The 14,905-nt window shown below is 28.7% G+C and overlaps 1 protein-coding gene across 11 annotated transcripts in view; it reads left to right on the forward strand.

The window, feature by feature from the left end:
* Window positions 1-14,905, forward strand: part of LOC127278648 (regulating synaptic membrane exocytosis protein 2) — a 133,437-nt gene that overhangs the window by 12,490 nt on the left and 106,042 nt on the right. The gene's annotated exons all lie outside the window — the stretch shown is intronic.

Here is a 14,905-nt window from a genome sequence, read left to right on the forward strand (position 1 = left end):
CCCTCCTCTCTTCCCCTCCCCACCCCAAATTTAAAGGTTAAGATCGTTTTAAGACTCTAAATGTAGCCGTAAGCCCCCTCCCTTTTCTTCTACCCCCCTTCTCTTGACTTGCGGCTATATTCAGAGTCTTGGAACAGCGGCGGCAGCGGGTTCGCGCGCCAACCTCCATCCCCCCTCCTCTCTTTCCCTCCTTTTCCCCTTCCCCCAACCTAAATTTAAAGGTTAAGATCGTTTCAAGACTCTAAATATAGCCGCATGTCCCCCCCTCCCTTCTCTCCTACCCCCCTTTTCTTGACTTGCGGCTATATCCAGAGTCTTGGAACAGCGGCGGCGGCGGCGTTGGCGGCGATATCTTTTTGTAATATAGGTAGATATATTTACGTGTACTTTTTTCCTTATTTGAGAAATTAAAAGATGTTTCTGTCTCGAGACAGATGAATAAAAGCAAGAATTAAATTGAATTCTGTGACGAGATATATATTATAGAACAAATATGCACTCATTCATGCTTGCAGGAGTAAATCTGTGACAGTAACGTAAACATTCCATTCCAGTTGGATTACCCCCAATAAATGGAGTTCTCTCGGTATCAAAGCTTCACCGTTCCCATTTTCCCTAACCACCTGCTATTCCATCCATGCTAATTGATTGCCAAGCTCTCCTCCTCCCGGCCACAAACAGTCAAATTTCATTGAGATTCTGACAGTTTTCCAAAAATACCACATATAGATTGTACAAACTCTAAATTAAAATCAGTGAAATTCCACTGGCAATCAATGAAATATGACTGATATTCTCAGGTGAATGATTTTAATTATTTTTTTTTATTTTATCATAGTCAAATTATAACTGTCATAATAATTATATAACGGAGTCACCCTTTTTGTATCAACATAAGCCAAAAGTTCTGAACGTTCAAATAAACAAAATATTTTTTTCAATCTATATAAATTATTAAAAATTATAATGTCAATGTTAAATTAAACAGTAAATTAAACAAATATTAAATTCATAACTTCTTTTTATATATTTATAACAATATTTTGTAATAAAATTAGTACTTAAAAAAGTTGCAAAAAAAAATTTCGTTCATTTAAACGTTCAAATCTTTTGACTCATATTAACTGTCAGTATAAGAACAATTATTATATTAAATCGCTCTCTCTAAATTTGAATTAGTTTAAAATAACTACTTTGATATAGTAAATAGTCAGTCTTGATTTAAATAGTAATATTTCTTCTAATCTTTCAGTTAAAAATAACTATAGCTAATTAAATTCACTTTTAGGTTATCTTAAAATAATTATAAAATTTCTGCCACTGAAAAACGTAATTCCAAATTTATGAATATCTTAGGGCATATTTAAGAAATTATAGCTTGCTTTGGCATTGATCTTTAAAAAAATTAATTGTCCTATTTTGTAATACTTCAAATGTAAAAATATTCTGTTATTTTATATTATATATAGTCATAAATTACATGTGAAAAGGTTCATTTATGAGTATATTGTATATAGTTAACAGGATATGTCGCACCAATTGAAAATATATATATATGTCTACAAAATTGAATATGAAATCAACTACATATAAATTTTGTAAGAAGAAAAATTTCTCTATAAATGAATAAAGAAAATGAAAATTTTTATTTTTCGAAACGAAATATAAAAAATATTCTTACGTATAAGTCAAGAATTTTTCTTTACTTAAGTTAATAAAATATGTCGTCAATTGAGAATGTCTTACAAATTGAATATCAAATTTATTACATATATATAAATTTTGAAAAATTTCTCTATAAACGAATAAAGAAAAAGAAAATTTTTATTTTTCGAAACTAAATATAAATATATTCTTACGCGTACAAGTCAAGAATTTTTATTAACTTAGGTTAACAAAATATGTCTCCAATTGATAATATATATGTCAATAAATATGAATATCAAATCTTCTTATATATACAGAGTATGAAAAGTACCATGGTAGTCACAGTCCATGAATGCGAGTGAAACAAACTTATGCGAAATGCATGCTTTTGTTACGTCTCAAATAGAGAAATAACTAACGAAATAATATTATATTTTATTTATGGCCGCTCGGTGATTCAGTGAACTCCTGTTTCATTTACAGAGCAGAAGGCTCTAAGCTAAGGGTACAGGGAAGAAAGAGAATACTGCTCTCTAAATCTGAATCAGTGAAAATTTCGCTGATTTTCTCAGTGACAAAGATTTTCACTGAGAATCAGCGACTATCACTGACGAAACAGTGACTTTACTGAAGTTGCTTCTGCGCCGACGCAGTAAATTTCAGAGCGTCATTTGGTGCAAGAGAAATCTGGGCAAGTTAGGTTAAAAGTTATATCAACATTTGCGTTTTTTAAGTGAAAAAATTGTTTAAATACTTAGTAAGTACATATTATACACTATTATTTACCTTCTGGATCATAAGTTCATATACAGTAGTTGAATTTATATCAAAATTTGATCAAAGATTACTTTGGTTTATACAGTGTTATTTTTAACTATTTTATAATAAATTTAACAAAATACGTAATGATTATAATTAATTAATTAAATTTTCTTTGTTTTATAGATGGTTTCGATTATATAAAATTCATAAATTGTTCAAATTATCATTTGAAAACTAATTCGTTTTCGTTTGACACGAAACATAACCTCACTTATATTTTTCATGCGATATTAATATTTATCACTATTTTTGCGCATAATTTTAACTATACCGACAATTGATTTTCCCTTTAATTACTTCTGCTTTGTATTTTGTAGATTACACTTTTACTCGGAATCAGCAATAGTTTCAATAAGATGGATTTATCGAATATATCTACATTGCCCTTAGAATTGTACACCAAGTTAAGGGACAATAATATTCCAGAGGAAATATTTCAAATTTTAGAAGGTTTGTGTAAAAAGATTTTAGTTAAATCTTTTTACACAAACCTTCTAAAATTTGAAATTTTCTATAATTTCATTGAAAATTATGTTTATGATCTTCACACGGGAACTCGCAGTGTAGTTACATCGATGCACATCAATGTGTGCAACGTTATCAACGAAGAATCGTCAAATTAGTTTTATAGTTTATCAAACAAGTCATTGAAACTTCGATTAATGTGTTTTCTATTTATTTTCAATGGATGTTTCATTTTTTATATTTTTGTGTTTTTATTCTACGTTTTAAACTTACGTTTTCCTAATATTAATTTACGAATAATTACTAAATAATGTTCAGTTTTCCTAATTGATGTACGTGTTTCAATAAATATAATATTTTTCATTAAACTAATATTTTATCTTTTGACACAGAAAAAACTAAGAAATATTTAATTCACTGAAAAATCAGTGAAAAACTACTAATTAGATCAGCGAACTTTCACTGTTTAAATCAGTGAAATAATTCCTCGCTGATTGAAACAGTGAAATTCCACTGATTCCCAGTGGTATACTTATAGCTATTTCAATCAGTGACTATTCACTGAGAATCAGTGGGATTTCGCTGATTCAGATTTAGAGAGTGCCGTGTTTTCTAAAAACTTAGGTAACTGCAAAAAAATCGAAAAATGAGTTTTTTATATCGTTGGAATCGTGGAAAAAAGATACACCTGTTAATGCAAATTATTTTTTAAAATTGTTAATATTATTAATAATAATTTTTGCATAAATAATTGAAAATACCGGTAACTGCAAAAATTGATGAGTGATAATTTGAGAAACTTAGGTAACTGCTATAAAAACTTGGGTGTCTTTGGGTGTTGTGACGTATTTTGTAGGTCGTGATTTGAAGAACTTAGGTAACTGCACCAGTGCCTAAGTTTCTCAAAACACGGACCTCATTTCTCGAGCCCTCGTCGCATGGAAAACTTAGGTAACTACAGAGTGCTATCAGAGCACTGTAGTTACCTAAGTTTTCTATGCGACGAGGCCTCGAAAAAGGAGGTCCGTGTTTTGAAGGAACAAGTAACTGCAAAATCTTATACATTTCTTTAAAATTACAATGTTTTTTGTGCAATTAATAATTTATAATGACAATAAATAATGAAATAAAAAACTCTAAATAATAATTTATCAACACGGAGAGAAATTTATGCTACTGGGTAACATAATGATGTTAAGGGCAACCATATTTAGTGCTAAATATACAGACAGCGATATAGATTGTAGTATTTACTATCAGATGATTATAGAAATTTGATTGTACAATTTACAATCTTTGATGTTAAAAATTTTATACGATCTCTTTACGTTCTCGAGTGGCAAATATACACGAACCTAACCTCGCTTTTTTTGTAAACTTAAATAATTTCATTTTATTTTAATAATACATTTCGATAAGAATTTACACTTTAAACTTTTTACATAAAAAAGAGTATGTCTATTTTTTCACTCCGTCTATAAAAAGGACTTGCTTAAACATAAATATATTTATCAAACGGTATATTTTTTTCACAGAGTCAATTGAATTTGTATTATTTTACTAATTTTTAAGTTTAAAAAAAATAAGAAAAAATATGAAAAAGTTTTTTTTTCCAAAAAAAAATTTCAATAAACACATGTACATTTATACAAACGAAAAAAAAACTTACTTGATTTTTGTAATCTTGAAATTTTTTAAAAAATTTTAAGCGAGGTTCTGGTTTTGGTATAATGAGTGATATTGTATCATTGTCCAGTAAGTAAAACGATTCTTCATCAATTTCACCGTCTAAACAACGCAAAATTGTTCTGAGGTTATAAACACGTTCACACTTCAGTCTTCGCTAATTCAATCAAAATAATAAACCTACCTCCAAAAGATGGAATCAAAGATTCCATATTCAACGACATTAATAAATTTTTAACAAACTCGTCCATTTTTTTATTCACAACTTTTTTCACTATATATAAACACGTGCGTGAAAACACAAGGACCGCAATTGAATAGGCGAAGTATACACCACAATCAGCGCATGCGCTCACATTTAATTTTTACAATATTTGATAGTAGTGACTACAATCCAAAAGCTAACATATTTTACGTCTTTGGGTAACATCTTAGATAGTAAAATGTTGATAGTAGATTCTTGTCAGTAACACAATGATAGTACCTTGTACAATCTTTCTTTTTACTATCAAATTCTTACTATCCATTTCTCTCAGTGAATTATTGAAAAATTAAGTATTAATTTTAATAAATAACATAAAAGCATTAATAAATTAAGAAAATGAAGTTCAGTAATATGTTTATTTCATGATTAATATATAATTAATTTAGTTCAATTATTTAAAAAATTAAAATCGTTTTTAATTATTTAAATAAACGTTAATAAAGCAGCGAACTACATTACCTACAATAATTTGACTTTAATATTGTAAAATTAAAATAAATTCAATCATTTAGTTTAATATTTGTAAAAAACAATAATTATAATGATAACTTTCGCATCTTATTAAAGATTACTTTATTATTTATTATTTATTTTTATATTATTTTTTTTTATTTTATTTAATATAATTATTTAATATATTTTTACTATTTTTTAATTTTTTTATGTATTTTATTTTATTTTATATTATTATTTAATATATTCTGAGTTAATACAATATTTGACTCTAATATTGTATAATTAAAATAAATTTAACCATAAAATTAAATATTTGTAAAAAACAATAATTATAGTGACAACTTTCGCAGCTTATTAAATAATTATAGTTTATTATTTAATATATTTTTACTATTTTTTGCCCAGAAAGATGAAAATTCTTATATATTCCCTACAGTTACCTAAGTTTTCTGTGCGACGAGAGGCCTAATACGGGCGCTCGTAGCACGAGGGACCAAGTAACTACCAGTTACCTAAGTTTCTCGTGCGACGACCCTCGAATCAGCATACCGGTAACTACATTTTTAATAATTTATTGAATGTTTAAACAAATACAACATTTATTTTTACATAATTAAAAAGAATAAATTTAGACGAATCGAAGGAACAAAACGGCATTTAAAAATTTTAATCAGGCTTTGCGGTACATATCAATGAAGTTTAAACAGTTTTTCGCGTTTTTCTCGAAATCTTTCATTCTGCAGTTACCTAAGTTTTTAGAAAACACGGCAGAATAGTGATTTTTAATGACAAGGTTACAAATTTATTTAGACAAACATTGAGAGTTATAAAATTGATCTTTGAGAGAGAGTATCCTGAAGCAACCATTCTTGAAATAAGGGGAAGTCAGCATTCCACTGCAACATGAAATGTAAAGGTTACTACAAATTTTTATAAGGAGTTAGGAAGGATTTATATAAAAAGTATTACAACTTACCTTGAAAATTTAGATGTAAGATGTTTGAAAAATGACCACTGCTGTGTCCTAATTATGATAGGAACGTCTGGTACCAGATATAGTTTAAGAGTTCACAGGAAAGTTGACGGGCCTTAGTGATGACCACAGGTCCGGAGTTTAGTTGACCGTAATGAAACCCAAACAGTTAAATTCTTCCAGAAAAGGAAGAAAATATGATTTCCAAATATTATGGGAAGTCAACTCCTTGAATACTTGTATGAGCTCTTCTTGACGTAGAAACTTTTAACACTTGTCACAGAGATTCATCTAAGTCGAACTTGAGTATGAAATCGAGCAGAGTAACAATGTTTGTACTAGATTTCGTATATGTGACGAAGACGTGCTGATACCAAAATATGAACTGAACTAGCGGATTCGGTGGAAATTTCTGAACTGAACTAGCAGGTTCGGTGGCAATTTCTGAGCTGGTCTCTCCGTAAAAATGTACTCCTTTTATACTGAATTTTCGTAAGAGAATATAGATAAAATTTTATTGTCTTGTGTTGCTTTTTCCACCCTAATATTAGAAGCCAAAAGTTGAGACCTTCTCTCTGAGTTGAACGTTAAGAGAGGGGTTTGTACCGTTCTAATACAGAATAGAAAGAGTATGACTATGATTTTAGTACATGAGTATTATAGAAAGAATTAGAAAAAAAATTTCGTTTATTTGAACTTTCAAAACTTTTGGCTCATAAAAATTCTTTTAAAACAAACCAAATTTTTTTTTTAGTAAAAAATTGATTGGTTATTTGTTTTCATATACTGTATTTTAGTTGATCTTACTAAGAATTAACTTACATAAATTCTGGTTAAAATGATTAAAAAAATTTTTAACCATATGCATCTAGTTTCTTCAATTAGAACTTTTTCTTCATTTATAAATGAAGAAAATTTTTATTTTGCAAACTAAATAAAAGATATATATTATATATATTCTTACGTAAGGCAAAGTGAATCAGAGACTAAATTTAAACCTCAATCAGTTTATAAGGTAACCGGTATATAAACTTATGCAATATACACAAAGGAAATAAACAGGAAAATAAATATAGAAAGTGTGTTGTTCTGTGTTATTCTCGTTATAAACTGAAACTGCAAAACAAATTTTAAGTTTCCTTTCTTGTAGAGTGAAAAAAAACCAATACGACGATAGTCTCTTATATATCGTAATTGGATAGATTACTTCCACCTCAACCTCGATCTTATAATTGGATAGATTTAATCAAACTTCTTGCTGTGGCAACTAAATGTTTCCCTCAGACATATCAACCAATTGGATATGTTGCATTAACAAATTAATTATCAAACATTATATATATATAAATGTTAACTTTCATTCCTTGTAGAACTTTATATTTCCTATAGTATATAACTTGAGAGTACAAGCTTATAAGTGTAAAAACAAGTTAGACGTCATACATTTTTTAGCCTTTAAAAATCATATTATAAATCTTAAAGGGTTAGGTGGGTTTCAGAGGCCCAAGAAAACATTTTTACGACTTTTTTCTATAATATTTGAAATGAAATATTTTATTCTAACAATTTACATATCAGAAGAACACATTCGAAGAGTAAGTTGTGAAATTTTGGTTAAAAAATATTTGAAATTTAACCTTTGGGACCTCGTTTTCTGTAACTCATCAAAAAAAAGTTGTTTTGGCGTTCTCAGCATAAGTCAACAAATTTATCAGAAATTAAAAAATCAAATATTTTCTGTTATTAGATGCCTATTGCTCGTATTTGAACGAAGGAAAAAAAATTAATTAAAATTTGAATTTTTGGCGGAGTTTTGAAAAAATATTGCTATTTTTTGGTGAAATTTTCTCCACATTTTGACATGTAGAATTAGTTGTGATTAAAAGAAAAAAATCGGTCGTTTAAGCACGAGATAATATTATAATATCTTAAAGAAGTGTGCCAAATATGAACAAGATCGGTTTGTAACTTTTCGAGTAATCGTGACAACCGACTTCAAAAAGAGGGTTTCGAGAAAAATGCGATCAAAGTTTTAAAGAGAAATAATACGCAGAAAAAATTTTTTTGTTTCAAATTACATACACGGAGAGAAATTTATGCTACTGGGTAACATAATGATGTTAAGGGCAACCATATTTAGTGCTAAATATGCAGACAGCGATATATATTGTAGTATTTACTATCAGATTATTATAGAAATTTGATTGTACAATTTACAATCTTTGATGTTAAAAATGTTATACGATCAGAAATAGCTATCAGTACTATCAAAGATATACACTATTAATATAATGATTTTAACAAAACTAAAATGTAAATTGTGAGATTTAAATTTTTTAATTAATACGCTTTTTTAGGAAATGGCAAATCATTTAAATAGTATTAAAATTAATAAAAAATTAAAATTAATTAAAAAGAGTGTGTCTATTTTTTCACTCCGTCTATAAAAAGGACTTGCATAAACATAAATATATTTATCAAACGGTATATTTTTTCACAGAGTCAATTGAATTTGTATCATTTTACTAATTTTTAAGTTTAACCCATTTACCTTCACTTAGCAGCTGTTATTTTATATGAAAAAATAATTTAAAAAATTCAGGATAGCCCATTTCTAACGTAAAATTTGTCGCTCTTTTCGATTCTGAAGTCCAAATTTAATTATAATTAAATCCTTAATATTTATAACAATTTTATTGCAAAAAAACATGATTTTCTGCAAAAAAATTTTTATTCAAAAAATATTTTGACATGGAAAACGACAGTTAATTTGCTCCGGAACCCAAAATATCGCGTCCTCGAATACCCAGCTACAAAACTATATAGTTGCGAATTTCAAAATTAAGGATGGCGGACGACAAAATGGCGAATTTCCACTAAAAAAGATTTAAAAAATACTATTTTGCAAAAAATAATATATTGATGAATTATTTTTATTTCTGCATTATATACTTATGTTTTTTGGGTCACTAAACACGAATACTAATATTGTAACTATTACTGCGTGTAGCTTCTATTATATATATTTTCATTTTATACAATTTGATTATTTCAGTACTTCTTTGAAGATAGAAATGGTGAAATTTTATGGTCACACAGTAATAAAATAGTAGATAAGTAATAAAAAATGTGTTCGATTTCAATATAAAGTGAAGTAATTCGAAATCAACGACCCCAAAAACTCAATAAGTATTGATTTTCAAGCAAATTCGGTGAATTTTAAAATTTGTAGGCTATTTCGGATCCGCCATGTTGAATTATTGAAAAGTAACTTCAGATTCGTAACCGGCGACCCCAAAAACCCCCGAGTAACAAATTTCAGATAAATCCATTGAGTTTTTGAAAAAATTGTACGCCATATTGGATCCGCCATTTTGAATTTTTGAAAACTTATACCGTAATCGTGTTTAGTGACCCAAAAAACATAAGTATATGGTGCAGAAATAAAAATAATTTATCAATATATTATTTTTTGCAAAATAGTATTTTTTAAATCTTTTTTAGTGGAAAATCGCCATTTTGTCGTCCGCCATCTTAAATTTTGAAATTCGCAACTATATAGTTTTGTAGCTGGGTATTCGAGGACGCGATATTTTGAGTTCCGGAGCAAATTAACTGTCGTTTTCCATGTCAAAATATTTTTTGAATAAAAATTTTTTTGCAAAAAATCATTTTTTTTGCAATAAAATTGTTATAAATATTAAGGATTTAATTATAATTAAATTTAGACTACAGAATCGAAAAGAGCGATAAATTTTACGTTAGAAATGGGCTATCCTGAATTTTTTAAATTATTTTTTCATATAAAATAACAGCTGCTAAGTGAAGGTAAATTTTTCGTCTTGGCGGTCGTTAATGGGTTAAAAAAAGTAAGAAAAAATATGAAAAAGTTTTTTTTTGCAAAAAAAAATTTCAATAAACACATGTACATTTATACAAACGAAAAAAACTTACTTGATTTTTGTAATCTTGAAATTTTTAAAAAAATTTAAGCGAGGTCCTGGTTTTGGTACAATAAGTGATATTGTATCATTGTCCAGTAAGTAAAACGATTCATCAATTTCACCGTCTAAACAACGCAAAATTGTTTTGAGGTTATAAACACGTTCACACTTCAGTCTTCGCTAATTCAATCAAAATAATAAACATACCTCCAAAAGATGGAATGTAAGATTCCATATTCCACGACATTAATAAATTTTTAACAAACTCGTCCATATTTTTATTCACAACTTTTTTCACTATATATAAACACGTGCGTGAAAACACAAGGACCGCAATTGAATAGGCGAAGTATACACCACAATCAGCGCATGCGCTCACATTTAATTTTTACAATATTTGATAGTAGTGACTACAATCCAAAAGCTAACATATTTTACGTCTTTGGGTAACATCTTGGATAGTAAAATGTTGATAGTAGATTCTTGTCAATGATGGTACCTTGTACAATCTTTCTTTTTACTATCAGATTCTTACTATCCATTTATACAATCGTCGATTCCGGCACAATATAGCAATTAAAATATTCGCAACTAATTGTCCTTAGAAAGTGTGAGCAAGCAAGAGTGGCAGAAGGGGTGAAAACCACCCTCAAAGTTCACCCCCCAAAAATCGTTTTTTGCAATTTTTACGTAAACCCTGGTAGAAAAAAATCATGGGGCTAGCTAGCACTGCTAGACTCCATAGTGGCGCTTATGTAATCTAGCGGTGCTAGCTAGCGCCACGATTTTTTTCTACCAGGGAATGAGTAAGAATTTTCTCCTTTTTCAAATGCATAGTGAACTTTGGGGGTGGTTTTCACCCTTTATAGTTGTGCGATAGAGCACTTATAAAAATATCTTACGTGTCAAATATTTTTCAAAAAACTACAACATACACTGAAAAAAATTTGCTTCGCATTAGTGACTATTAACCATAGCAACTTTAAATCTAGTCAGCGTAATCAAGCATCATAGTCAATTCAGTTAAGTAGCTTAGTTAATATTGTCAAAGTCGATTTAGTAGAATTGACCCCTTGTTTCCTAGTTATATTAACTAAGGTGTTTGCTTAATATCGCATGTATCTATAGTCAATTTTTGCTAAAGTTTAATCAGTCAAAGTGATTTTAGCCAATGTTAATAAGATACCTGGTTATTCTGATAAGCTTCCCTAGTCATTCCGACTAATTGTCGAAATCAACTTTGACCAAGATTGCCTAGTGGGTTCCTCTCGTAACCAGGCAAATTAGTCAATTCCTGGTATACGGGAGTTAGGAATTTTTTTCAGTGTATATCACAAGATAACTGAAATCGGTGAGGTACACCTGGGTAGTGTTCCTTGTATAAGAATATTGTAAAAATAGTCTAAAGTAGTCTAACCGCTGCAGAGAAGAAGTGTGACAAACTTACAAAGAGGACCTCAAAGTCAATGTAATCTCCCCTTAACAATTTTTTTAAATTAGTAGGCCAGAAATGTTATTATTTTTTGCTTAAAAAATATTTTTTTTGTTTCAATAATTGATCATAAACGTTGTTGTAGATTTTATAATGAGGAGAACTTTCATATCGAAGAATTTTTATTTATAACTATAAATTCTAATTTAATAGAATATTTCTGTTTAACTGAACATTTGTATAATAAATTTTCGAATAACATAATTTCCATTTAATGTTGTTGTTAAGCGACAATTCTGTTAAATAAAAATTAGGTCGAATAGAAATTTTCTTTAATAAAAGTTCTGTTAAATAAGAACTCGATACCTCCATTTTGCTAGTCATAATTTTTGTTAAATGAAAATTGTATTATACTTGAAAATTGGATGTATTAGGATATCTAATACACAAAAATTCAGTTAATTACAAATTCTATTAAATCAGAATTTATAGTTAAATATAAATTAGTTATAACATCTTTAAATCTCTTTTTGGTGTTAACATTTTATTTTAAATCTTAAATTTAGTTAATATTTTTGGTCTTTAAAAGTTGACGCACGTTTAAAACAATTATATTTAGTTTTAAAATCACATTCTAAATCTAATGAAAATTCAGTTCTTTTTTGTTATTTTTTGAGTTATTTTTTTATTTATTGATCGTCAGAACAGAATATAGTCATAAATTTGTAATAAAATGTAGGGTAAGTCCGGAGGAGTTGGCCATAATTTTTTTAAAGGCCTGTAAAAATAAGAAGAAAGTGATTTATGTAATAACTTTTATTGCTAATTAAACATTGAACATTTAACTTACAAATAATAATAGAAATGATAAATTTTTTAAATGTAAACAATCTTAAAATTAATATTTTTTAAAAAACACGTTTGGCCATCTCTCCCGGAATGTACGGGGGAGATGGCCAATACTTTAAAATCATTCTTTGGCTTTTCGCTTTATCAGAATTCTTTCTTTAAAGTGATTAATACTTCTTTTCTTCTTCTGACCACATTTCGAACATTTATCATTAAATTCAGTGCAATTTTCATGAAGTCAAAGGTGACAATCATTGCACTGAATTCAGTCTTCGATAAGCGCTCTCTGTTTGTCTGTCTCACCAACACAACAAGTCTACAAGGTATTTTTTTGAGATATCAGAGTGGTTTCCAATTTATTTTTGTGTCCTGAACACGATCTCGGGTTACAAAATTGCGTATCACGTCAGGATTTTGAGTAAAGTGGGGGTAAAGTCTCCAAAACCCGTGTTTTTGAGGGTTTTTAGTATTTTTTTCCCCCTTAACCTGACGTGATAGAGACTTCTATATAGGCTTAAATTAAAGCTTATGTCTTACACTTTAAGACTCACACAGAAAATTAAAAGGTCTTAAAATAAGCTGCAACGCTTATTATTTTAATTCAATTTTCCTTATTTTAATAACAAAATGAATTAAATTAAGCAAAATTGAATTAAAATAATAAGCGTTGCAGCTTATTTTAATGCCTTTTAATTTTCTGTGCATATGCGCAAGGAAAAAAATTTGAAATTTTAAATAAAAATTAGGTTCAAGTTACCTCTAAAAATATTTAAGGGGTATTTATCCCCATTTTTTTCAAAATTTCAAATTTTTTTTTAATCCTGCGTAAAGGAGTCTTAAAGTGTACGATCTAAGCTTTAATTTAAGCATATATATAGAAGTGTCTAGCACGTCTGGTTAAGGAATAAAAAAATAATGAAAACCCTCTTTTTGGAGACTTTACCTCCACTGTATTCAAAATCCTGATGTGACACGCAATTTTGGAACCCGGAATCGGGTTCAGCACACAAAAATACATTAGAAACCACTCCGCTATATATATATATATGTTAGGCTCAAAAGCCGAAAACGGCCAATGGCCGAAAAAAACAGCCAAACCTAGTTTTGGCAAACGCATTTTTGCCAATACTAGTTGTGGACGTTTCCCAACGGCCATTGGGCGTTTTAAATTGACAAAACCAGTTTTGGCAAACAGAAATTTGCCAAAACTAGTTTTGGCAAACGCATTTTTGCCAAAACTGGGTGAGGCATTTTTAATTATGACAAAAATTTAAACAATAAATTTTCCACACAAATTTTTCTCTTTTAGCAATGTATTTTTACACAAAAATCAATTTCTGTACAAAAAATAAGAACCTAAATTGTGAATTTGAATTTTAAGAACAATTTTCTCCATTGAAAAGATAAGAAAGAAACTGTATCTGCATGAGCCTTGTCCAAAACGTGAAAATATTCCTCGACTTTGCAAAAATAACGTATTTCGCGATTTCCGTCTTCCTGCAGTTTCGTATTTTCAATCAATTTCTCTGTAGCACCAATATTAATTATGTCAAAGCGCTTTAATCGACGATAATGCTTGGTCGTCATGGGTTTTTTATTCATATGTAAATCTTTCGCTTCTATCACTTCAGATAAAATGGAGTTATACTTTTCAGTGGTGAACACTTTGTCAGGATTTAAATTTTTTAAATGCTGTTGCACTTTTTCGTCGAATTTACAAACTTTTTCCATTTTAATTAATTGACAGATACAGAGGCTATAACGTTTCAGCGAATACTAATTTACCTTGTTGACAATTTCTGATTTCATACACAAAGACATCAATACAGAGAGAAAATTGTTCTTAAATTTCGAATTCACAATTTAGGTTCTTATTTTTTGTACAGAAATTGATTTTTGTGTAAAAATACATTGCTAAAAGAGAAAAATTTGTGTGGAAAATTTATTGTTTAAATTTTTGTCATAATTAAAAATGCCTCACCCAGTTTTGGCAAAAATGCGTTTGCCAAAACTAGTTTTGGCAAATTTCTGTTTGCCAAAACTGGTTTTGTCAATTTAAAACGCCCAATGGCCGTTGTGAAACGTCCACAACTAGTATTGGCAAAAATGCGTTTGCCAGAACTAGGTTCGGCTGTTTTTTTCGGCCATTGGCCGTTTTCGGCTTTTGAGCCTAACATATATATAAAAGTGTTATTTTGTAGACCTGTGTTATGATTGTTTATAAACGTTTTTAAGATTTAATTACACACTAGTGATTATTTTATTTGATCATATTTAAATTTGAAAATCTTTGTTGGAGTGTCTTGTTGTAATATATATCATGAAAAATGTAATTTGCTTCAGAATTAATGTTTTTTTTAGCGAAC

The sequence above is a fragment of the Leptopilina boulardi genome, unplaced genomic scaffold, assembly GCF_019393585.1.
Source record: "Leptopilina boulardi isolate dan_hultmark-lab unplaced genomic scaffold, ZJU_Lbou_2.1 LbouV2_210, whole genome shotgun sequence".
Lineage (NCBI taxonomy): Eukaryota > Metazoa > Arthropoda > Insecta > Hymenoptera > Figitidae > Leptopilina > Leptopilina boulardi.